The sequence below is a fragment of the Falco rusticolus genome, chromosome 3, assembly GCF_015220075.1.
Source record: "Falco rusticolus isolate bFalRus1 chromosome 3, bFalRus1.pri, whole genome shotgun sequence".
Taxonomy (NCBI): domain Eukaryota; kingdom Metazoa; phylum Chordata; class Aves; order Falconiformes; family Falconidae; genus Falco; species Falco rusticolus.
The window spans coordinates 36,631,337-36,656,715 of NC_051189.1; positions in this window are offsets into that span (position 1 = coordinate 36,631,337).

Sequence of the window (25,379 nt, forward strand, 5' to 3'; positions counted from 1 at the left end):
TCCTGCCCATCAAGTCATGTTCACATTCACACAGCCTTCATCAGCTCACATAAGTGGGAATTGTATAGATCTAGGCACAGACCTCCCTTGGCCAGTCCAACATGGACCAGGCACTTCTCCTCCACCTTGGAGAGACAGGGAGCTCCACCAAACTTCCTAAAGGATGCACTCTTGCATTGCAGTGCAGGGCAGAACACCAAGGCCAAAGGTGCATTACTTGTACTTCAACATAGTCATGAAACAGACTCTAACCCAGCAGTGCTGGATCTCTCAAGAATTAGAAGCACATACAAACTCAGTTAATAATCAGCAGATCTAGTGTCTTGTGCTTGTCAGGGAATCCTATTTCCAGTAGATCTCTTCTCCCAATATTCCTAATATTTTGCACTTACTTCCAGACCAAGACTTACCATACTTACCTTCTGAGAGACAATAAAACAGTGTAAAGCAATGTGTTTGGAAGTGGAGTTGAGTTTTATTTCACTGAGATGACAGTTAAACATAAAACCTGGGATCTGGCTTTCCCAGAGAACCCACATGACTCCTTTGTCAAAAAACTCAAAAAAGGGTTTGTTGGCAACACACATGTTTATTTTCACTCTATATTCATATGATACCACATGTAAGTATAGATACTTCATACAGAAATTTGACAGAGATGTTAGTGATTTGATTGCCTTTTACTAATGGTAAAAAACAGAACACACTAGTCTTTAGAAGGAAAAAGGTCATCCAGAAAACCTAATGGTTGTAGAAGAGAGAAGAAAAAAGCGTAAATGTAATGAAAACGCTGATATGACATTATTCTTCACTAATCATATAAAGGGCAACACAGGCTTTTGAGGGTAAAACATAGTATTTACTAAAATATTGCTTATATCTGCTATTGTATACCTATGAAGAAGAGATAAGTCATTAAATTCCAGTTTACCACTAGCAGAAAATCAAGATCATCTTTGAAGCAATAATTTTAATATTTCATATTTTAACTTGTTTTTGCAACCCATCGATCTTTATACGAGGCTCATAAAATGACAGTGCTTGGTGTTTGTCAATGACTTGCGATGCTCAGTTTTTATGTCAATTTTATAAGCTCTGCACTGAAGTGAGAATAGGAAGATACATATATATCTCTTACTGTCAATGCAAGTGACATAATGTTTAAACCTGAATTTTCCTGCTCTGCTGATGGGCAGGAGTCTGCAGACTGTTTTTCCTGACTGATTGGAGGATCGTGTTTGTTTGGGTGACATGTCTGCTGGAGGAAGAATGCAAAATCTGGTTTGGATGCAGCTTCCTGAGAGTCATTTGCTTCTTCCATGCAAGAAGATGACACTTTTGCAATTCATCAAAGTTTAGAGGTGGTGGAAGGATTTGCTTGGTTATCTGGTCTGTAATGGACATTTAGTAACTATAGAATGGAAGGTCAAATTGAGAGCTTAGAGAAAACATGGAGAAAACACCCATAATGCTTATCCTTTTCTATATACCACATACTTTTGATGTTATAGACACTGGTTTATTTTGAATAACAGAAGACCTCATGGAAGGGGCCCCATTCACTAGCAAGCTGAATGTGAATTTGAAATGGAAATACAGCTGGCAATCAGAAGGGAGAAGGAGGATCTCCCCCTGGTGAAAGGAAAAGAAGAAAAGTGCAGATAGATCATAGCCTCAGTGCTATACTTTATTCTTTATTTCATTTTTCCAATTACCTCACTGTTACCAATTACCAGAAAAACAATACAACTTATAGTTGAGGAAAATGGTACAGCTAACGATTGTGATATCATCATTTCTTACCATAACATGGATGGACATTGATTTGATTCCGATCAAAGGTGTACTAATGTAAATACCAAATATAAACTAAATTAATATATTTTATATTGAAGTCTGTGTATCTCAGCCCATATGAAATCAGAAACCAAAATCTGCTTTTGTATTGTGAAATCTTACCATGCATTGATTTTTTCCCATATTTAGCTAAGAAGACAAACACAAATTTGGAAATGTTTGTGCATGTGTTCATATTGTTATGGTGCTTCTATGAATATAATCAAAGCTTACTCCACAGTTCTCCAAACACTGCATAACCAGAGAGGTCAGAATGCTGATATATTGCTCATGGACTCTTTAGACTTATCCCTCTAGGCTGTAGCTTTTCGACAAAAGCATTTCTGTTGCCAGCAACCTGAAAGAACATGTGTTTGTCTCATGTTTTCCATAGCCAGCGATTGGGATTATGGATTCACCATGTCATAACAGCATTGGTTTCAGCTCAAATCAGGAAGGAGCACATTTAATGCTCAAGCCATTCTAAAGTGAATTTATGGAATCATTTTGCCACAGTCAACAACACAGTAACAGCTTTTCCTCCCCTTTTTTCTTTTCTCCCGTGATATGTGCATTGTGTACCCTCCAGCCATTTAGTTATCTTTGTTCTTTCTCTGGGCTTCCTTCCCCTCCCTTTTTCCTTTTTTCCTTGCATAACTGAGACATCACTGTGCTTTAGTTCTCTTTGCATTCAGAATCAGTTAGCCATGGCACAAAACACTAAAGACTAAGAGCAGAGAAACACGATTATGGTAGGACAATATCCTGCTTTGGACAGGCTTCAGAACAAACTCTGATATTTAATGAATCAATATATAGTCACCATGGCAACCTTCAGTGCTCACGTTTGACCTTGTAGCCATGGAATCCTTCCTCTAAGAAAAAGGCAAACAAGGGTGTTTGCTGCATAGACCTTCATACCTGTGGTCAAAACCTGAACACAGTCCTAAAAACAAAGTCCTGAACAGCCTAGCAACATCTGCAGTGTGATTAGTGTAAGAAAAAATAATGCATTAAATTGTAGCTCCATGTTTGGAATGTTTCTTTGAGGTCAGAATTATGGAGGCAAATTGGAATTTTAAGTATGTTGGAATCAGATTCTGCCTCTATAGAATGAGTTGCAGGAAAAAAAACAACAGAAGACACTGTCTTTCTGTCTCTCTCCGTGTCTACTATGTTTTATTATAACACCTTGAATCATGGATTTTGGAGGAGGCATTAGCAATCGTAATGAATTTGCATCGTGGCTAATCTTGAGTTCTATGGTATCTTGTGCCGGCAAGAAGCTGAGCTGTTGTCAACTTTTTTATTCCTAGTTTGCAACAGTTAAGAGTACACTGTAATATATGCTAAAAGCAAATGGTAACAATCAAGAGCTTGTGGGGGTAACAGTGCTACCTCCACTGATGCTCCTCTAATCATTGCCTCCACTGACGCTTTGAGGCTAAAGGACCCATAAAAGTGTAAGCTGCTCAAACGACACAATGACTCTTGCCTTGTTATTTTGTGATATTCACCATATGCAGGCAGTAGAGTCGCATCTTGTTTTATTAATGCCTCTCTTGACATACAGCTACTTATTATTTCTGATTGTTAATTTTTATGAGCTTTCTTTATTTTTTTAATTACTGACACATGGCATATTATGGCTGCATTCTCTTGCAATTGCGCTGTTTGAATGCATAAAAAAATAAAAGCTTGTATTAGGCCCAGGGACACTTTAAAACATCATCTAATAAAAATCTTTAATATGTAGTTCTTGCTTTTGGGAACGTTTACGTACAGCCACTTTATGTTCTGTTCCCTGGTGAGTCTTGGGATGGAAAGATATCTGACCTCAATATCAAGCAGTTTATACTGCTTGGTCTTTTTATTCTCTCCAATTTTAGATTTGTTTAGTTATGAAAGGATTGTACAAATCAGAAAAGTGCGACAGACAACTGGAATCACTGCCTTTCAGCTGAGGAGAGAAGTTCATGCTATGGATTGGCCAGTTTGCTGGGTGAAAAAGGGTACATGCCACAGCAGAAGTGAAGATGGATTTTCAAATGACAGGAGCTAGGAGGTGATAGAACCTGTGTAAGTTATTATGTGTTTATCTTACTTGGTGCTCACTTTCTCTAAATATACCTTTTGACCAGCCTTAATCTAACTAATTTTACATTTTCTGCTTTTAGAAAAATTCCCACTATAATGTGATTACTCTTCAGGCTAAGAAAAACATAAATTTAGGGGGAAATATTTGATTTCTGATTAAGTTTCCAAGTGATTTAGGCACTTTCACAGATTTTACTTACCATGTTTATTCCAGCTTTAGGCTATATCTGTCTAGATGCTTACATAGTGATACACTCTAAAGGTGTGAACAATGCTGAAATACTAAATATAGTAGCTTGGTGATAGGTACAATATCCAGATGTTGGAACAGGCTGCCCAGGGAAGTGGTGGAGTCATCATCCCTGGAGGTATTTAAAAGACGTGCAGATGTGGCACTTAGGGCCATGGTAAAGTGGTGGACTTGACAGTGTTAGGTTAACGGTTGGACTCAACGATCTTAAAGGTCTTTTCCAACCTCAGCAATACTATGGTTCTATGTTTCTATTAGGAGTAGGGTGCTGAGTGTTATGCATTAAGTAGGCCTAAGGCACTAAGATCTAAAGACTCTCTGTTGTCATTTGCATCTTCTTTCTGAAAAAGAAAACTTCATTTGAAAATTTTGTAGATGAAAGAAAAATCTTCATGATCTCTTCTGGCCCTCTTGTGTGCACACATTCTGTCAAATTTTTCTACTAGTTTCACACCAGTTGCATTTCTTCAGAGTTGCTTCATGATTAGCTAATTGCATACTCAATATTAGCCTGTGTGAGATTTACTTTGTGTATAATTGGAAAAAAAGCAAAAACTAGTGATGAGCGGTTCAGTAAAAACCTTTTTTCTCTAACAAATAAGACAAATCATATCAAAGAAACCATTTGTAAGACTTTTGTGTCATTTTAGAAACAAAATTTTGCTATTATATGCAAGGTTTTTAGATCCATTTAAGTAAAGTACATAATCGAATTGTGTGCAGCTTTCATGGTTTTCTTCTGCAGTTTAGGCTTTGACACTTTCCCCCAGTTTTTAGCACTAAATAGTGCCCTGATACTGGTTTATATTAGATTGCAATGTTTTGTTTTTGAGTCCTCGCCTTTTTTTGATTAAAATAATTTACGTAATATGGCTACAGTTACAGGATTTGACCTTCCAAATGACTGTGCTCTTTCCAAAAATTAGTCCAGTTGGCAAGAAGAATATGGCTTCAAATCAAGACCCATGTTTTATGTCAGACTGCTTAGCTCTGTGATGAGCTAGCAAAGCTGGGCCAGGCTGAGGCCAGGCTGGTGAGATACTGTCGGTATGGAGGCTCCTAATGGTAGTGCATCACACTGATATCAGATAGGTTTGAGGTCCTCAGGGGCAGGAGGGCTACCAAAAATCAGAAAGGAAATCAGAAGAGTATGGCAAAAATTTTCCTTATTCAGTATTTTTAACACACCCGAAGGGAAAAAAAAATATGCAAAGAGGCAACACGAACTTGCACTGTTCTATACAGAACTCTGACAGAACCTTACATCTTTCTTTCAGTTCATATGAACACACAAATCTGCTTTTGTCTAAGTGCTGGGAGGCCTTTACCATACTTCATCTGCTCCACCCAGCAAGACAAACTAATGGGCAGAGCCATCCACCAAGAGCTGCTATCAGTGTTGTCAGAAAGAAACTCGCTCCTCCCTTTCTTCTGTGCTACATATGGAAGAAAGTGGTGCCTAAGAAAGGGATGTATTTCTGTATACTAGGCTGGCTTTTGCAGGAAGAAGTGTCTGTCTTCTCCACAATCATGGCCCACAGACCACCAACCAAACCTGGGAATCTTGGTAGTCAGTAGGAATTAGGGACAGGAAGAAAATCTGTGACGTAAAGATCTTAAGTGTCTTGATTCTATGATTCTGTAACACTTGCCAACACTGAAAAGTGCCCAGAGAAAAGAGCTGAAAGATGCTCAGTTTAGCTCAGTTTAGACAGTGTGAACACAGAACGTTGTTGTTTTCAGAGCACCTCAGAACTGTCTCCTGCCTGTACTGCTCTTTGCTGCTTCAGATATGGTGTTAAATTGAACTGATTGTGTCAGGAAGAAGATAGGGGAAAGTGGTAGTCTGAAGACCTTTACTGTCAAACTGTTCAGTTTTTATATACCCTGCTGCAGAGAATCTTCTCAATATTACTTTGCCAGAAATATGATCTCTAAGAGTGGGAGATTATGGTTTCTCAGGGTCAAAGCTGTACAAGTACAGAGAAACTAATCTCTTTTGTGGCCACAGGGAAGCCTGTTGTCCACAGCAAGGTGTCTGACTTGAATACTGGTTAACCATTTTGTGATGGGAAACTTTTCTATGGTAATCCAGTCTGAGGTGGGCAAACAAGAAAAACAGGAATCATATCATCTACTGTCCTGCAAAGAGGCAAACTCTTGAAAGAACAAATGCATCTTAGAGTTTCTTCAGAACACACTTCACTGAGGATACAACTCACCTGATTAGCTAATAGTTCATTATTATGGAACAGAACAATGTCTTATCAATAGCAGTTATGACAGTTTATATCATATTAGCATACAGAGCTGCACAGGCTGTGGTGCCATCAGATTACCCAAAGAGAGTTGAAAGAGGCATTGACCCTGTAAGGAGAGGCACTGGCAAATTGGTGTAAATCCAGTAGGATGGAGATGGTTTGGAACCTGGAGAAGATGACTTATGAGGAGATGCTGAAAGCTGTGGGTTTGCTCACCCTGAAGAAAAAGGATGCAGGAGGCATCTAATCATTAATCATTCAGCTGCCTAATGGCTGGTAATAGAGAAGGCAGAGCCAAACTCCTCTCAGAGGTCTCTCTGAACATACGAGAGGCTCCTCATGCAAGTTGTAGCACAGGAAACTGACTAGAAAAAAGGAAAATTTTTAGTGGTGGTCTTAGCAGGGGAGCTCTAGAGGTCCCTTGCAACAGAAAGTATTCTAAGATATACGTTTTTTCTTATGTAAATAGAATAAGTCCATTTTGTTTCTGTTTTAGTACTGGAAAGATTCTTGGTACACTGCTTGGTACAAAGCAGTATATCTGCTGCTTAAACTTCCACTTGATAAACCATTAATACTTGGTTTTAATTTATTCTTCTCTCTTTGATATTAGAATTACCATATAGCCCCTCAATACATGTTCCCTGAGCATCAAAAGTGCTGCTGCTTTGAGATGGATTAGAAACATCTGTAAGGTCTCTGTTGCTCAGGATTTCAAAGTCTGTGCTGCTGAGAAGCGTCATTTAGCACCTGAACTGCCTGCTCAGTTGTAATAATTCATAATCTTCCTTCTCTTACTTCTTATCTGTATGTTCTTATTCTCTAAAATACAATTAGTAGGTTGCTTGCTAACAGAGAAGGGTGTTTGGGATGGTCAGTGAATGATGGAATGATGGGGATGTGGAAAGGCTGACATAAATGAGATAGGAAAAGGAAGCATGAAGCATGGGAAAAAGATGCAGAGAAACATACAGAAGACCTAAGTAGGAAATGCACTAACCTATCAAAATAATAAGAGCCGAAAATGGTGGCAATATCTGTCATAAGAAATGGAAGGAGCCCTGAAGCCTATTTAGCTTGCAGGAGATGGGACCAAGCATGTGATGGTTTGAAAAAGGGGTTAGGAAAGTTGGAGCTAAGGAAGACATATTCCTTCTAAGCCATAAAACTAAAAAGACCATTTTTCAGCATCACTTTCACGTGAGTCTCATACTACACTAGTGTGAGCTGAAGTTTCTCAGCTCTCAGGTCCATAAGAATGGCACAAGTATTGCTCAGTGTCTATGCATCTTGCAGTAGAAATGCACGTTTCTGCCTCTGTTACAATATCTCCCCACCAGCCCAGCTATGGCCATGTGGCTACAGAGGTCCCACAGGCTGTTGGACCTTTCCTGTAAACCCAGCTGGCAAGGATGCCTTGCACTATGGCCATGCCTCCGATTTGCTTTCCATCAGCCAGTGTGTAACCTGATGCTTTCCCAGGGCCAGCGCCAGCACAAGCAGGGCAGCACCATGTGCAGCTGAGATGTGACAGGGAGCAGCTGCTTTTGGGGCTGGAGAGACAGCTGCCCCGGGCACCAGCAGTGGTTGCACTCTCCCATTCCCCTGCAGGGAATGGAACTCTCCAGGGCTTTTCTTTCTTGCATGTCTGTCTCCCTTCCTCCCTCTTCCCCCTCCTGCTTCCTCCACTCTTCTCACTCCCTTTCCCACAGCAGAATAGTCCATGCCCCACATATGGTGGGAGGTGGGAGGTTTATCTTGGTTGCACAAAGAGAAATTTAGAACTGCTTCTACTTTTGCTTTTCTCAGCTGGATTTTGTTCCTTCTTACAGTTTCCACTTAGCCAAATCTGTTGTCTATCATCTTAAATTTATTAAATTTAACTGGCAACAAACAACTTAACGATGCCAGCCTTACACAGGGGTAGGAGAAACATTTCAGACAAGTGGTTACATTGACGAAAATTGTGCAGCTTTCAGCTGAGCCTGTGTTAAATTTGGCCATTAGTTTTACAAGAGCAAACAAAGATTTGCTTAGGAGCAACCCTGAATGCTGAAGAATAGTTTTGAAAAGATGTCCAGGAATTTGTCTGTCTTTATAAATATCCCCATATCAGACAGGTCTTTGTGCCCAGTTACGAGCAGTGGAGCCAGAGCTAGACACCTTTCAGATCACAGACCACTCGCCCTAGACTGTTCCTCCTCTGCCTCCGTGATGGCGGTGACTCGGAAGGGTGGTCTTTACATTGCCACCTTCCCAGCTGAGGCCAGAGCCTCCTAGGCTCCAATGTGGTGACTTAGGGAATCCCCAAGAAAAGCAAGAAACCCCTCTCACTCAACCATTTTTCTTCTGTTTGAGCAAAACTTTTATATCAGGTTAAAAAGAAAGTGTTACAAGGCCTGTTTTAAAAGACTAAATCCTGCCTTGGGAAAAATATTGAACAGCACCAGAACAGATTATACTTGAAAAAAATGCTATAATTTGCTTTAGCCAACTGAAGCCCAGCATTATAAAGAGCCAAAAAAGAACCAAAAATATTCCCTACAGGTTTCCCATTTATTTTTACTACCTTCAGCAGTTAATTCTGATTATTTTCATTGGACATGTAAAATCTAGACCTGTGTACTTCATGGAGAAGAACAAGAAACAGTGAAATCGAAAGTGCCGGTGTTTCTTTTGCCTTCCTTTCAGGCCTCTGGTGTTAGGATCTCATGGGCAGAGAAGGCAGAGGAAGCCATTTGCAGAGCATGACAAGGTTGCTCCTTCCTAGGTAGGATCAATGCTATGCATTCTTGAGTGCCATCTACTGGTATTTTATTAACTATTTACATACACAAATAGAAAGTGCTTCTGTAACGTCTGGTGCTAATCATACGGAGTACTACAGTATTAGACTTTGTGCTCCCAGGTATGTCCCAGTGGGATGGTTCCCATGTTTCAAAATCTAGTGCAAGAAACTGAATATCAAAATGTGTTTCTCAATGTAGAATGATAGGGGGGGGGAAAAAAAAAAAGCAACCAAACAATTTAAAACATAACTCAAGAAATTATATATTTTAATGTTACTCTTAAATGCAAGCCCTTTATCAGGAAATAAAATGCACTCACTACCTATGTATTTGCTTCCTTTCACTGGGAAAAAGAATTTTTCTTCAAACTAAATCTGAATGGCTTGTTTTCTTCAAGGAGAATACTAAATTAATTTTGTTCTATGTGCAATATTTTAGTTGATTCTCATTTCTGATTTATTAAATATTTTTTGTCTTTTTAAAAGGAAATTTGAGATAAGTGCTTTAGACAAAGAAGTCATTATAAAATGAGAAAATAATTTAGTACCAAAGAATATTTAATTCAATATTTTTGGCATTTTCAAAATGAAGCATTTAAATTTTATTCAATTGGTATGACACATCCTGAAATATTAAAAAAAACAAACTTTTTTTTTCCCTTGGTAGATGTAAGGTATGTGATGTTCATCTGACCATTTTGGTCCAGCCGCGGATGCCTTACTCTATTTAGGTTTATATCAAGGAAAAAAAGCAACTTAGCATAACAATGTTTTTAAGACAAAACTTGCATATTATTCTCCAAACTAAACAGCCAAAGTTCACTGAATATAACAAGAGCTTGAATCTTTGCTGCCACACTAGTTTTAGCATGATTCATCCAACAGGTGATAAAAACTGTAATTGAGAAGATTTTCAGCTCCAAGAATCCAATTTTTCACATCTGTGCTCCCAGCTTACCACCACTGCTGAGGAGATGGAGATGAAGCTATATTTTATTACAAGGCCAGACCTGTCAGAATAACACTCATTTAGTTTTCAAGTATTTTCAGACAAAAACTCCCAGCCAGATTTTAATCACCTCCGTTGCATTATGCCACTAGACTTGTCACTTCAGATGCCAGCAATGATGTCTGAAAGTGTGATGTTATAAGTAGAGTGCAAAGCGTTTTTATAATAATCTCCAGTCCTAGGCTACAGTGAAGATGTTTATGTTGGACTGAAGCTGAAATGAAGTCTTTCCAGCATTTCTAAACTGATTGAGTGGGTTAGTAAGAGGAGGGAATAGAAGGTCTATTATAACCCTTTTTTCCTTTGTTTTCCTGCTACCACTGTCTGACAATGAATCAAAGCCTTCAGTTTCACAGGGGCATAGCAAGACCCAGTTCTCATTGTTACAGAGCCACAGGAGAGAATGAAATGTACTAAAAAATGTATCTTTATTTCCTTACTGGAGGGATAGTAACAGACATCTTACAGGTAAATGAAAAAGGTGTAATATGACAAAACTTTTGAAATCAAAGTAATCCACAACAAATCAATAGCAAGCCTCCACTCGTTGCCGTACTAATACGTCTTTTTTTGGCAAGTCTGTAGCTGGCAACCCAAAGAGGGGATTAAAACAGCAGAAGCTACCTACTTTATTTTTCTCAAGGCTTATTTCCTCAAAGCCTCTCTGCTCTCCGGCCATGCTCCAGGGCTCACAGTTTCACCTGCCAGGCCTATGCCGACATGCCCTGATAACTCTCTTCCATCTCTTTTTTATGAAGGAAATGGTTTTCCGTATGTGTTGTTTAATCCCAAGCCCTGGAAAAGCAAGACAAACTCTCTCCAGCCTTCCAAATCCCAGTGGTCTGCCGAACATATTGTTTTCTTGGATTCTTTGAAGTTGTTTGTCTAAAGAATATAATTTCAGTTGTCATTATTTAATTTTATGATGATTTCTCTTAATAATCTTTCTTGATTCCATTCCATAAAGTTTCCCATCATTATATTGCATAAAACAACCCCTAAATCATTTGGTTTAGAACATTTACTTGAGACGAAAATAACATTTTAGTTGTTCCCAATCTGCTCTATGTCTGAAAAGTTCTGTCCCTGGGCAGTTCTTTCTCTGTGATAGCTTGTTACTGGAGCTTTCTTGTACAAATTTTGAGATTCGTGTATTTTACAGCTATGCCCATGGTGCTCATTTTTGTTTACCTTCTTATAAACTGTCATGCATTTCAGCCTTCCTGCTGTTAAATCTTTTGTGTTTCTAAGCATTGCAATCCTGTTTTCCTAATAAGCTGCATTTTGCTGAGCGGGGAGGGTTTGTTCTGTAGCAGCACACCTTGAGGGAAGCAGGCATCTAGGTGTGCAGCAGGCACCTTTCAAAGGCAGCTGTGTTGTCCTTTTAAGACAGTAGCTGACAGTCTGTATGACTCAGGTAGCTCTTCTTTCATCACAGGTGTTGTTCTGTCCTTTAAACCGCTCAGTTATGGGTCCTACTACCTTATGAGTTGGCTTTGCTGTTAGTATAAATGGGAAGAAGACCCAAGCATTGAAGCCCACCTGAGAACCAGCCCTTGATGTCCTGTGCCTCTGCTCATCAACATGTTGATTGCACAGCAATTAATCTTGAAGTCTGATAAAGCCAGTGAACACTGCCATTCACATTTGCTGCCTCACCATACTAATCTGGGAAGAAACACCAATGTGCCCGTGTGTGCATGGTGCGAGGTTACCATCCTGATCAAATCCATGGTGAGGCTTGTCATCTCTCCTGTTTTGTCTTCACCTTCCTAAGCACTCAGTAAGCCTCTGCAGTGGTAGCCATGTAGTAATTTGTAGTGCTTCTAGCCAAGGCCCAACCAACTTCTTTCCTACCAAGTGAGACTGGCTTTATCAGTAACATAAATATTGTTAAGAAATCATTTCTAGGAGAAGTATCATTCCTTCTGCAGCTCAAAAGTAAGCTGTGTTTCTCCATAATGATGCCAGTACTCCACCACTAAAAAGCCTGCAGGTCTCCGTTATTTGTTTGGACAGAAGACTTAATTTAATCAGGCATATTCTTAACTTGCTTCTCCTGAGCCACAGGGATGTTAGCAAACAGCAAAAGCTTCCAAAATCCTCTGAAATGCCCAGATAGCCTCACAAATGTAAGATGACAATGTCCATGTTGGAGGTTTTTACTTGTTTCTTGAGTTTTACTTTTTCTATTAAGCCATTAGGTAAAGCAAAGAGGCTTGGGAGCAGATATGTTTCAGTCTATTTACTGTGCTTAGCAAGTGAATTAATTTCCTCCTACTGAAATTGTAATTTCAGGACAATTAATCTTGCTACATCTTGGAACAGTAAACATTGCTGTTCATTTTCAGCTCCCTTTCTGTATGTGATTCAAATGTTTTCTTGAAATGTGGCTGATTTCCTGCAGCTCTTACTGTGGCATAAGGCACCACCAGATTGCAGAGGGTGCTACAGGGTGGTCATCTCAAGGCAATCTTCCAGATGGAGAGAGACAGTGATCTGGAGAGGTGGCTGATATCTTTATTGTGTAGTTAAACATTCACCTGCCCTCAGCAGTTGGTAACAGACAACTGATGGTGGGAGTTACAAGAGTGAAACAAATGATTTACCCTTAAAACCAATACATAACCAATTAAAGGAATTTTTCACTACCCCAATTATGGAATCTAGAAACCCTGTTTTACCTAAATAGGATACCATTATCAGGAAAAGCAATGAGGAGTGCCAGCAACATCAAAGTGTAAGACTGTACTTTAATGTAAGATATATACATTTCTACCCTGTGACAATTCTCCCTAACAAACAGTAGAACTGGAACATCAAATATTAATAATGTTTAGAGAATTAAGTGCAGTCAATCCATAGACTATAAAAACTGCAACAAGGAAAAAAAAATGTTAGTAATTTTAAATAATGGATAGATTCAAATAAAGCCTAATCTGCTCATAGATATTATGGGAGAAAAATATGCCTAAACTGTCCTTGTTAATTATTAAATTATAAATTACATGTCTGCTGTTAGATTCCTATGAAAAAGTACTACAGTATGGTCTATGATCAACCTAAGCAGTCAGTGACATTTCAGATGCTGCAAGGATCCTGCCTCCAGCTGCTGGTGCAGAAGCGTGCAGGGCCCTTGTAGGTGCCATATCTGCCAGCCCCATATGGATGTCTCAGACACCCTGGAGCACATCAAGGGATGCTAGATGCCTTTGTTTAAACCTATGAAAAAAATGTCAGCTATCTCATTTGGCCTTTAGTTATATACCGTGCAGGACATGAGTAGCTCTAAATCTTGTGCCGTATCTGCCATATGGATGTCCTGGAGAGCTGTATGGTGTCACAGATGCTACAAGACACCTCAATGGAGCATCCTAGGCCCCTCATCAGCTCATTGGAGCACAGGGAAGAATTCAACAGATCAACCAGGCTCTCTTAGGAAGGCAAAACTCGCTCTGACCTCCAGACAGATTGTCTCCGATTTATTATTTTTTTACATTGACTGTGAATTTTTCTAGTGTTTCCATATTACAAGTGAACATAGCATACAGTAACACTGGGCAGAAGTATGCTGAGAACTTTAAAAGTCATTCTAAGTTATCCAAACCTTGAAATTTGAGAATGTGAGTTTTAAAATGGTATTTGAACTTCAATATTATGCCATCTATATCTCATTAGTCCTGCCAATCTGGTGTCATTTTTCTTACTACAGCCTCAAAAACCCATTTTAAAGATGTTATTTTTTAAAAAATAAAGTCACAAAACAGCTATTAGAAGTGATAGTGGGACTGGCATAGGGGGACAACAGTTACAATGCAAAAATCCATACTTGTGAAGTTTTATCAAAACATACCTAGGTATGACAGTTGATGAATTAGTCTTTTTATATTGTAAATGTTGTTACTACTGTTAGTTTTCAGTGTTAACACTGCTCTTTCTAGATGGTATTCAAGATGGCCAAGACTTAGGGGTGCTCTGCAATTTCTATTTCCAAGTTGGCAGTGAAGTTGGCAGGGAGTATGAATGTAGCTGTCATTTCAAAACTGATTGTCTTCCTGTGTTCTTTGATTGCCTAGAATGATGCCTGTCTGATCACAGAACATGCCATTTGTTTGTAATGTTGCTACAGTTACCACATTCAGAGATTAAATAAACAAGTTAGAAACTATATGTACTACAGTAGTCCAAGGAACTGAAATTACCAGTTTGGACAAGCTGGACAATAGATGTTTAATTGCAACAGCAAGCTAGGAATATTAGCAGCACAGTTTATAACAGATAGTTGATTTTGGATTGTTACAGAATGTTAGCTTCAATTTTTGTTAGAATTTTTTCTTTAGTACTCAGAAGTTACTACTGCTATTTATACTCTGAAAACTAGGTTTCTTTAATGCTTCTGGAAACTCAGAGATGCTTGTTAAATACTGTGTTTATGGAGAACTCCTGTACAGCATGGAAAGATTCACAAATTTTTGAAGTTTAAGAATCTATCATAAAACAACAGTTAACAAACTTTACTAAATTTAAGGTTCATCATACATCAGTTTGTATATCAGCCATATACACTTGACTTGATATGTATGTGGCCAAATACCCACAGGTGCCTCAGAAAAATAAATAACCTTTTTCATCCTTTTTATCTAAGACAGCAGCTCTAAGATAGGAACACTATCTGAATTGCTGTTGTGAGTGACAGTGGAAGGCTGTTGAATTGCTAGGAGGACTTTAAATAGTTTTTAAACATAAAGATGGTGAGATTGCTTCTACAGTTGCCTACTCAACCAGAATGGAATTCCTCATGACACAAAGTCCATGATGCATAATACATTAGCCAAATGCAAGACTATCTCCAAATATTATACTGCTTATATCTGGTATAACATACCTTATTAAAATTCCATTAATAAAACCACAGTAGAGTTTGGGACACCTTCAGCAAATTGAAATAATGTGGCAAGAATATGAGTCCTTCTAGATGTGATTCATTATCGCATTACAGTACAATTACCATTACCACCTAAAGGCAAAATCTTTTTTGTAATAAAATGTTGAAACTTACTTTTTGAGTACTTGACCAACTCAGCTTGTATTGTAAACTGAGGTTTTTTGTTTTTTTTTTTTGCAGTTTTTTCATGGTGTTTTTATCCCCAAAGTATTTCTATTTCTCAAGTTTCAAAGAATTATTCTGGAGCTATCATAATGACTAAGTATTTGTAATTAGTGTCACTTAATTTAGTAATTAAGGCCTTATCATCTAGCAGCACAAAGATACTGTTTCAGTATCTCCCTAAGACGATCATCATTTCTATCACATTATGTACTTGCCTGCTGTTCGAATAATGGACTCTTTTCTCCTTTCCCTTCACTACCCAGAGGGTAGTTCTACTCATTCTAGTAGAGCGTTAGGTTAGGTTTTTTCTTTGGTGCTTGTTTATGCTGTGAAGAGGAATTTACAAATACACCCTTATTGACATGGGAGTGCAATTCAATGGTCCTTGCACTCTTAAGACTACCCAGTTGTCACTGAATACTTAATCTGTGCCGGTCAGAAAATAGTACTCAAAATAGAATGCAGGTGGCTGTGTGAAATGCTGGCACAAAAACAAGTGGGTATAAACTACCCATGTATGGATGTTACAGGAAGGTTTCAAACACACAGATCAATGCGGAATTGCCACCCACCAGACTGTAACATGGGATTTGCTTTAACAGAGAACTGGACTCAGGACATTGTTCCAGACCTTTTATACTCTGACACTGTCAAACTGGATTCTGTCTGTCTTCTGCTCTCCTAAAAACTTAGAATGAGCAAATACATACCTCGAGGGTGTACTGCAATACACCAATGGGCTGGAAAGTTTCATTGCCTTTGTGAAATATGGAGAAAGTAACCAGCTTCCACTTTCTAGATAGGCTGCCAAAGCATCTCTGCAGAAGCAGCAGCCTGATTTTGGTTGGTTTTCAGATTTCATCACTGCACGATTCTTTTCACACTTGTACCAAACATGTTATTATTTAACCCACAGCTATAACAGATAGCGAGCAAACTCAGAATGACTTCTTGGAAATGTGAAATAAAGGCTTTCAAATTAGTGATTTGGGGCACAATAGCTCTATGCACCCAATGACTTCACTGCCAGAGTGCTGGTGAGCCACAGATAATGAACCACATACCAAATCCCTGTAACCTCTGGTTTTTTTTAAAAAAAGAAAAATTATTTTTTTAGCACAAGATTGAGTAAGGAAGAAGATGTAACCATTCCAAGAACAAATATCGTTTACTGAAGTCCCTTGAGCTTTGTGCATGGGGTTAAATGAGAAAAGCATACTGATAGTTTCTCTTTACAGAAGAGGAAGAAGTATTTCTAGTAGTATTGTATCAGGACAGAATTAACAATAGTAATATCACATTAAAAGCAGTGTTTTCAAGGCTTTTGAAAACTGCTAGTTTTCTGGAAGGTATTTATATCTTATTTAATTACACAGAGAACCAGACTGAAGGAGAGCTTGAATAAGAACTGAACTTTTACAAAGGCAGTGAATTTCATTTTGCTTCAGGGATTTTAATTTGATTGTTAATTTTAGGAGGTTTTTGCATGTGTCAGAAATCTGTTCAGCTAAAACCTTTTTATCCTAGCCTTAGCTTACCAAAACATATCTCAGTGCATCTTCTTTTAAGATTTAAATATTTTTGTGTTCAAGTTTCTGTACTGAAATGTCTCTCCTAATGGAATCTTGCAGTTCTAGGCATCAATCAGTCACTGAGCCTTCATGATCATGCAGGCAGAGCTGCGCTTATGGGTGAATGAAGCACAGTCAGTCACCAGCTGGTTTCAGATGAGTACAAGCAAAAAACTCAAGTAATGACAGCAGGAGGAGGCAGTATGTGGAAAAAGTGATAACTTCAAAAAATTTCACTTACCAAACATACAAAATTGCCAGCGTGGTACTCAGTGCACTTTTTTAAACCTCATCTTAACTACCACACTGCTTTCTACTTTGATTATAATTTCTTCAGGATGTGTTTGCAGGATGAAAATACTATCTTTTGACAAAGCTTCCTTTTCGAGAATGGTTAATACCTCAGGTATCCAAATGCTTAAGGATCAATGTATTAATAAATGAGAACCCAGACCTCTCACCAGAAAAAGCTGGTTAGCTGGTTAGCACATAAGCTTCGTGGTGTGCACTGCCTCCTGGACTCCCAAGTATCAGGTTCAGGGACCTAGCCAGAGTAGCATGGAACTGCCTTCCAGACCACGAACCGATTTGCTCTGCACAAAAGGGCCATGTCCAGGTGTTGTTTTATATTAAAGTTGGGATACAACCATGACACGTTTGGACCTTTTCTGGCAAAATGCATCCATGCCTCACATTGCAAGTTAAGCTTTAAGACACAGCAGTCACAGAAAAGCAGGATTGTGTTTATAATGTACAATGCTTTCAATTTGGAGTTATGTAGCCAGAATTAAACAGGTCATACAAGTTATAAACTGTAGATTACATCAATTTCAGTAAGCTTGGGAAAGATGGATATGGTGGTATTGTACCAAAGAAACTTCTGATAGTGTAATTCCTCATCGAAGAAAAAGAACAGCTTTGCATCTGGCTTGATTCAATGCAAAAATGCAGTAAGAAATTGGGGAGTATGACAAGGGCCAAGGCTCACTAGGAATAAAATATAAAACATAAGCTCAGAGTGTAGTGGGTATTTTAAGAAGGATGAATGTGCACCTTTATTAGGAGAATAAGGTATGAACAAAGTAGTGGTGAAGAACAGTGGCTGTTAGAAAGAGATGATAGATGTGTCATCAGGAAATAGCAAAAAAATACCAAACAACCTTAAGAAGCAACCAAGTAAACCTGGCTTGAGATAGGTATAACTTAACTCAGCTTGAGTATACCTAAAAGTAGTAAATAGGCATTCCTCACTAAAAGGGTGATGAGTCTAACAACCTCCTCAAGAAGCCAGTACATCGTCCATAGTATCCAACAACTGCCTGTCTGGGTAAAGTGGACAGCTGGTCCTGCAGTGATCAAGGAAAACAGAACTGTTTCCCAATGTTTTCTCATGACCTTGAAAGCTTCTAGTGTTCAATGAGATCTTGAAGTACATACCTGAAACCCCAGGCTGAAACTCCACAGTGTCACAGTTCCCCAAAAGAATTCAGCAATGAACTCTTTACAAAGGTCTACTTTTAAAATCTTGCTGTGCTTATATTTATATTACAAATGCTTTTGAGTTTTTAGAATCCTTCTTTAAAAAGAAAGCCTTGAAATAAATCTGTCATGACTGAAATCAGAAACCACAAAATAAATAAATAAATAAATAAATTCATTTTTACCCTTCCCAGTCTGTTAGTGGGACTATTTTCCTTAAAGGACTTCTCAGTGCTTATATATTCTACTTGTGATTTCTTTGGAGAGCAACTCCTGTAAAGTTTTTTCTATTTCCATATGCAATTATCATGAGGAGTCAGACTGTGTCTAAGTCAGAATAATTTATAGACTCAGTATAAATTATTTTACTGGTTTCAGCTGAAATGCAAGACCTTATATATGACTTTGTGTTCTTGTCTTTCTTTGGAAATATTTTGAAGAAAATTTTCTGAAAGGATCGGCTATGGACTTTTGCCATAGTTAACATGAAAGAAAAATTAAAAAGTTATGACAATTATGAAAAAAAAATTAAAAAGTTATGACAATTATGAAAAAAAACCCCAAACCTCTAAAAACTTCATTGCCTGTAGCCTTGAACATAAAATGACAGGCAGACACTCAGTATGTTCACTGTGGAACAGTGAGAATTTAAGGCATTCTGTGGATGTATTACATAAGTATCTAATGTCCAATTGGTGCCTTTTGAAGCAAACTGTTTTACAGCACACAGAAGTCTTCCAGAGCAAAAGTTCTATTCTTTTGGGGGAGAAAATTAGCTCAAAAGATATACCACGGGTGACTAATACACTCCAGATGCTAACTTAGTCCTGCTAAAATAAAGCCCCTGAAACATGTTTTAAGCAGATACATGCAGTAACCAAATTTTTCATATTACAGGTCTGCTCCTATTTTCCTGAACTAATGGCTAATTTAGCCATAGCCAAAGCAGGCACAATTTATTTTGATAACTTAAAAGGAAATTTTGGCCTTCACTAGCTGAAAAGCAAATTATTTCTGAGGTTAGTGTTAGGTTTTTTATTTGGCAGTTGTTATAGTGCACACACCTATGTCACACTTCTCTCTTTCTGGATTGATAGGTTTCAGTTATTCATCAAGGAGATGCGCACTAGTGTATGGCAGCTAGGCAATGGAGGCAACACCATGGGCAGCAGCGGATGCAGTCCACAGATTACTGTCTGCTGGTGGGGTTGGTTCTACTTGCAGGGAGTAGATTTCTATGACCTTGGGAACTCTGTCTTCAAGGAACAAGGAAGGGCTACTAGGGAGAGACAGGATGCATCTGACGAAGCTGTGCAGAAGCATTCTTACTACCAGGCTTACTACCCTTATGCTAATTTCCATAAGGAATTTATCTCCTTGCCTTTTTAAAGGGAGAAACAGGGGATGAGTGTGCCTAGCACATTGTGACAGGAGAGGTTCTTATACTCTCCCAAGAGATCTGAGCAAAAGGAGGCCTCATCTCAAGTGCCTATAAATTAATATATGCTGACTGGGAAACAGATAGGGGGTATTAAAATATCCTGTGCAAACACTGAAGTGTGGATAATTTGGATCACAAAGATATGGAAGGTAGCTCATAACTGGACCACTGCACTGGATAAGTAGAAGCTTTTTAGAAAAGACAGGCTGGGAAGATGAGAGCTGGGGGATTGCACTCTACACAAAGGAGTATCTTGTGCACAGAACTGTTGAAAACTGACAGGTCAGGATCAGAGCAGTAGCCAAAAAGGGGATGCTGTAGCTAGCATCTACTACAGATTGCACAAGTAGCAAGGGGAGAAGATGGACAAACCTTTAACAGCTAGAAGAATCCTCCCAGTTGAAAGCTTTTGTTACCATCAGGGACTTCAATCACTCCAATATCTGCTGGGAGGGCAACAAAGCAGAGCATAAGCGATGATTTTTTTGGTGTAGGTGTGAGACATGCTCGTTCTCCCACAAGCGACAGTCATTGGGAGCTATGACTGCAGTGGCCATGAGCTAAGTTTAAGTGCCTGAGGGAAATGAAGAAGACAAGCAGCAAAGACACTAGAATGCAGGAGGGTAGTCTTGGCTACTTCAGGATTTCAATAAGAAAGATCCCTTAAGAGGCTGTCCAAAAGGGCAAAGAGGCAAGATAGAGAAATTTTCAAGGACAACTTCCTCAAGACACAAGAACAGTCTGACCTAATGGACAAGCAGACAGACAACCATAGCAGGAGGCCAACTTGACCCAACAGATTACTCCTGAGCTCAAAAGTTGAAAGAAGGCTTATGGAAATGGAATAGGCAACCAAGGAAAAATAATGGAAAAATTATCTGGGCATGGATGCGATGAAGGCCTTAGGGACAAAGGACACAGAAAGGGCTGAGGTGCTGGTGTCTCCTTTGCCCCAGTTCTTACTGGCATAGTTTGCTCTTAGGTTCCCCATGCCCCCATGACAAGCAGAAGTTTGGAAAGAGAACTACTATCCACAGCAGAGGACAATCAAGTTGGGGACCACTTAGATAAGCTGGACACACACAAGACCGTGAATCAGACAGGATTCAAGGGTGCTGAGGCAACTGATAGATGACACAGCAAAGCTGTGGTCTGTTAGTCTTAGAAAAGATGTGATGACCTTGGGACATTTCCAGTAACTGGGATAAAAATGAAAATGTCATTCCCATCTTCACAAAAAGCCAGGAGAATCTGCAAAAATGCAGGCTGGCCAGCCTCACCTCTGTCCCTGGAAAGACTATGGAGCATGCTTGTGTGTCCTCAGACACATAAAGACAAAGAAGGTGAACTTCACTGAGGGCAAGTCATGACTGGGCAACCTGCTTGACTTCTGTCATGGCTGGCTTACTGCAAGAGGGGACAGGAGGTTTTGTATACGTCAAGGATGGCAGGGTTTTAAGCACAACCACTCCTACCGATAGCCAAAGTGAGGCAAAATGGCTTAATTGGATAGTCTATAAGGTGTGTGCAAGACATAGCTGGACTGCTGGGGTCAGAGAGCCATGACCAGTGGCAGTCAGTTACAAGTCTTCAAGTGTCAGTATCTTCAGGCCTAATTCTGTTCAATATCTTCATTATCTACCTTGCACACTCACCAAGTTTACAGATGACACAAACTGGTATAGGTGAGAAAATATTTGGTAGGAATACTTGAAGGAGAAGTCTGCCATTCACAGGGACCTCAACAGAAGCATCCTAAAGTCCAGCAAAGATGAACACTAAGTCCTGCACTGTAAACAAACCTCAGATGCCTAGGGACAGTGCTGCAAGTCCTGATGGGCCACAAGTTGAACACATGTCAGTGTGCCCCTTTGGCAGCAATAGCTATTTGCACATTTGCTTAGCAAAAGCATAATTGAGAGCCTGAGGGACACGTTTATTTCTCTCTGCTCAGCTGTGGAGAGCCCCCACAGAACCACACTGCCCAGGTTTGGGGTCCTCAGTCATGTAACAAGACAAGGTCACCAAGCTGGAGAGAGTCCAGTAGAAGGCCAGGAGGATGGCCATGGCTGGGAGAGCACCAAGTGCAAGGAGAGGCTGAAGCAACAGAGCTTGTTCAGCCAGAAGAGAAGTCTTCCTGTTGCTCTACTCCACTGTCTAAAGAGGGCTGTAGAGAAGGTGGACTTCTTTTCAGATATGTACAGGGAATCAGGAAGAGGCAACGGCTGCACATTGTGGCAAGGGATACTCCAGTGGATATATGCTGTGTTGTGAGAGCACCGAGACAAATTGGCTGGACAGGTTTTGGAACCTCCATCTTTGGAAAATTTCAGAATTTGACTTGATGATTCTCCGTGTAACACGAACCAACTTTGTCCCTACTTCGAGTGGGGGGTTGGAGTGGATGACCTCCAGAGGTCCCTTCCAACATACATTTCTTGTAATGCTGTGCTTCTGCTGGATCACTCTGGTCCTGCTTTCTAGCTGATTGCCCTAATATTTTGAACATGTGTTTTTTTGACTGTGGAGGGTCAGAAAGTTGTGTGGTTTTTTTTTTTTTTTTTTTTGTTTTGTTTTTTTTTTAAAGATATTGGATTATTATGGTGTGGAGTAGGAAAATTTTTGGATATGTAGAACTTAATGTGGACCAGAAAATATCTCCATCCCCACATCTTCAAAATTTCTGTAACATATCATTCATCTTCAGCAATCTGCATGATCATTCTGAAAAAAAGTCATCCTTAAAGAATCTGAACCATGCTATAAATATTTGGGGTTTCTAAACCTTTTTTTTTTTTTTGTGAAATCAGAGTTTTTATACTTCATGAACAACTTAGAATTTATTTTCCTGTGTAGACAGGAAAATCGCCACTACTGCTGCTCTCTGCTATCCTAACTCTAAACTCTTCTTCTTCATGTAAGGAAATGGCTTAGTTCTCTGCTGAAGCTGGAGACATTCTTTTTTATCAAAAGCTTTTCTGAGAACTGGCTACTCCGTACCACATGAGTTTTACCTTCTGACTTTTGCCTTGAGATATGTTTGTCCTTGTTTTAAAGAATTGTGCAGTGCTTAGTTGCACTGAATTTGTACCAACACACATATTTCTGAGGTTGTGGGGGGTTTTTGGTAAATAATTTAAATATTCTGCTTCAAAGGTCTCGGAGGCATTTTTGCTTTTTGAGTTCAGGCAGCCTATTGTGTACTTGAGAAATTTTTCTCTGTTAGAACCAAAAGGAAGAAGAGTTGCATCTTTCTTCACATTACTGATGCATTGAAAGCTTGTACAGTTTTAAACGCATCACAGGTCACTTTTTCTGCAGTCCCAGCAGCTGGTCTTGTGAACGAGTCACATGACTTTTTCTGCCTGTGTTTCATTTTATTATAGTTTGGCAAAGGATATTATCTTTGTGTATTATCAGTTTAAAGTGTGCTTTTATAATTGTAGTGTTATTGCCTTTTACCCTGTGTTGTAAATGTTTACGTAAAACCCACCTCAGCAGGTACTTCTGATAGCTGATGAGTAGATAGATATATTTCCAGGACAACACTTGGAATAGGGCTGAGTATGGTTAATCACCATCCTGTTGAATGCAATAATGGTGCTGCCTTTGTATACTGCCATGTATACCCAAATGTGTGTGTGGCAATTTGCAACAAATGAGAGAAGGTATTTATGGAAAGTAAAAGGTAGATCCAGCAATGAAATATTCAGACTTCAAGTGTGATTCCACAAGCAGTTTGGGGATATACATACAGTTGATGGGGTGAAGAGAATAATTTATGGGGTTATCCATCTTGCTTTCAGATGCTGAGACAGGATATTTGCCAGGAATTCCTTGGCTCTGTGACAAGCTGTCAATGATCTTCAATATCCTGCTAGCAGCTCTTTTCCATCTCCTGCCAATGGATGCCCTGGGTACTAATTCAAGATTAATCTTAGGAAAAGTTCTTGCTAAAAGAAGCCCAAGTATGAAAAGCTTGTCAGAAAAGCAGGCAGGGGGGAGCAGGGAGGAGCTGAATAGCAAAGGCCAAAGCTGAATAACAGCTGCTGGATGGAGGAAGCTCACTAACTGACCTCTGAACCAGGAGCCAGTGCTGCGACTGCTCAGACTTCAACAACGGCAAAGGAAAGAAAGTGTGTTGGCAGCATTGCTGGAAATATTCACCTGGAGAAAGGCCTTACAGTGCTCACTGTACAAGGAAAACTGGGAGAAAGCTTAAAGCCTTACACAGAAACACGTGGGTTTTTTCACAACAGACAGACACCACTTCTTATGTAAAGTTAGGACTTCTTTTTGTGGCACTGAAAATTTGCACAGTGATTTACTCGTTATCCCTGTAAGATGACTTTTATGTTTACAGACAGTTCTCCTTTCAATTAAATTTAAATTTTGTTGTCTGAAAAATTCCCCTTAATAGTCATTAAATACTAAACTGAGTGGTGTAAAACAACTTGCAGGCTTCCCAGCTGAGATTTGATCCATTTTACATTTCAAGCAAATAGGAAGAACCAGCATAGTCTGCTAAATCATTCTTCTTGTCTGATCAAGAGCCTATGTATAAAACTTTGCAACAGACAGAAAATTTTTTTATTATAATTCTTCAACACTGCTAATCTCCCAAATTAAACTCCACCTATGAGCAGATATCTCATCCCCTTGAACACTATTTATCACATTAAAAATTAAATACAAGCTTGGCTTACAACAGGCCCATAAATTGAACTGCCTATTAGATACTTTATGTCCCATTGATTATGAACCCGTTCAAAATCCTGCCTATAATTACTAAAATGCATCACTCAACATTTTTTGCTAAATTTGTGTGTTTAAAATATAACTCTGAGAATAAGTTTAATTTCATCTTAACTTAGGAGAATCCATAATAAATTGTTTCTATTTATTTCAAACAAAATCAAGATGTCTTTTGACTCCCTAACATCTGATACAAATACCCATGGATCAGTAATATGAAAAATTGGAATTTCCACCAGTCATGTCTGCCAGTCTTATATATTTTGAGTGCTATCTCATGTCTCTATTAGAAACTTTATCTGAAAATAACATGATGGTAATAGGCTTTTTAAAACTTTGGTCTGACATGAAACATTCTGGTTGATCTACTTGAACTGTCATTTTAGCTTGGGTTCGAGCTCACCCTTGCAACCGAACTCTAAATAATCCTCACTTGGATTTTAACCCTGCAGCCACTCAGATGGCATGGCATGTGGGGAAAGGCAAACACGTGATGGGTGCTGGCTTCGGCCTCAGCCCTGTCCCCACAGGCACTATGGATGCAAACGGCTCGGGCCATGATGAATAGGAACCTACATTCACACATCTGAAACAAGCCATATAAAATAAACCCATTCAGACTGTCAGTGTGCCTTACCAGGTGACAGTGATCCCATGTCCCTCACTGCAATGATCTTTTCCCCAGTGCTTGCTAAATTACATGTATTAAGTGAAATATATAACATAATGACAAATGCCAGCACACAAACATCCAGGACACACTGCCTTGACATGAACATTTA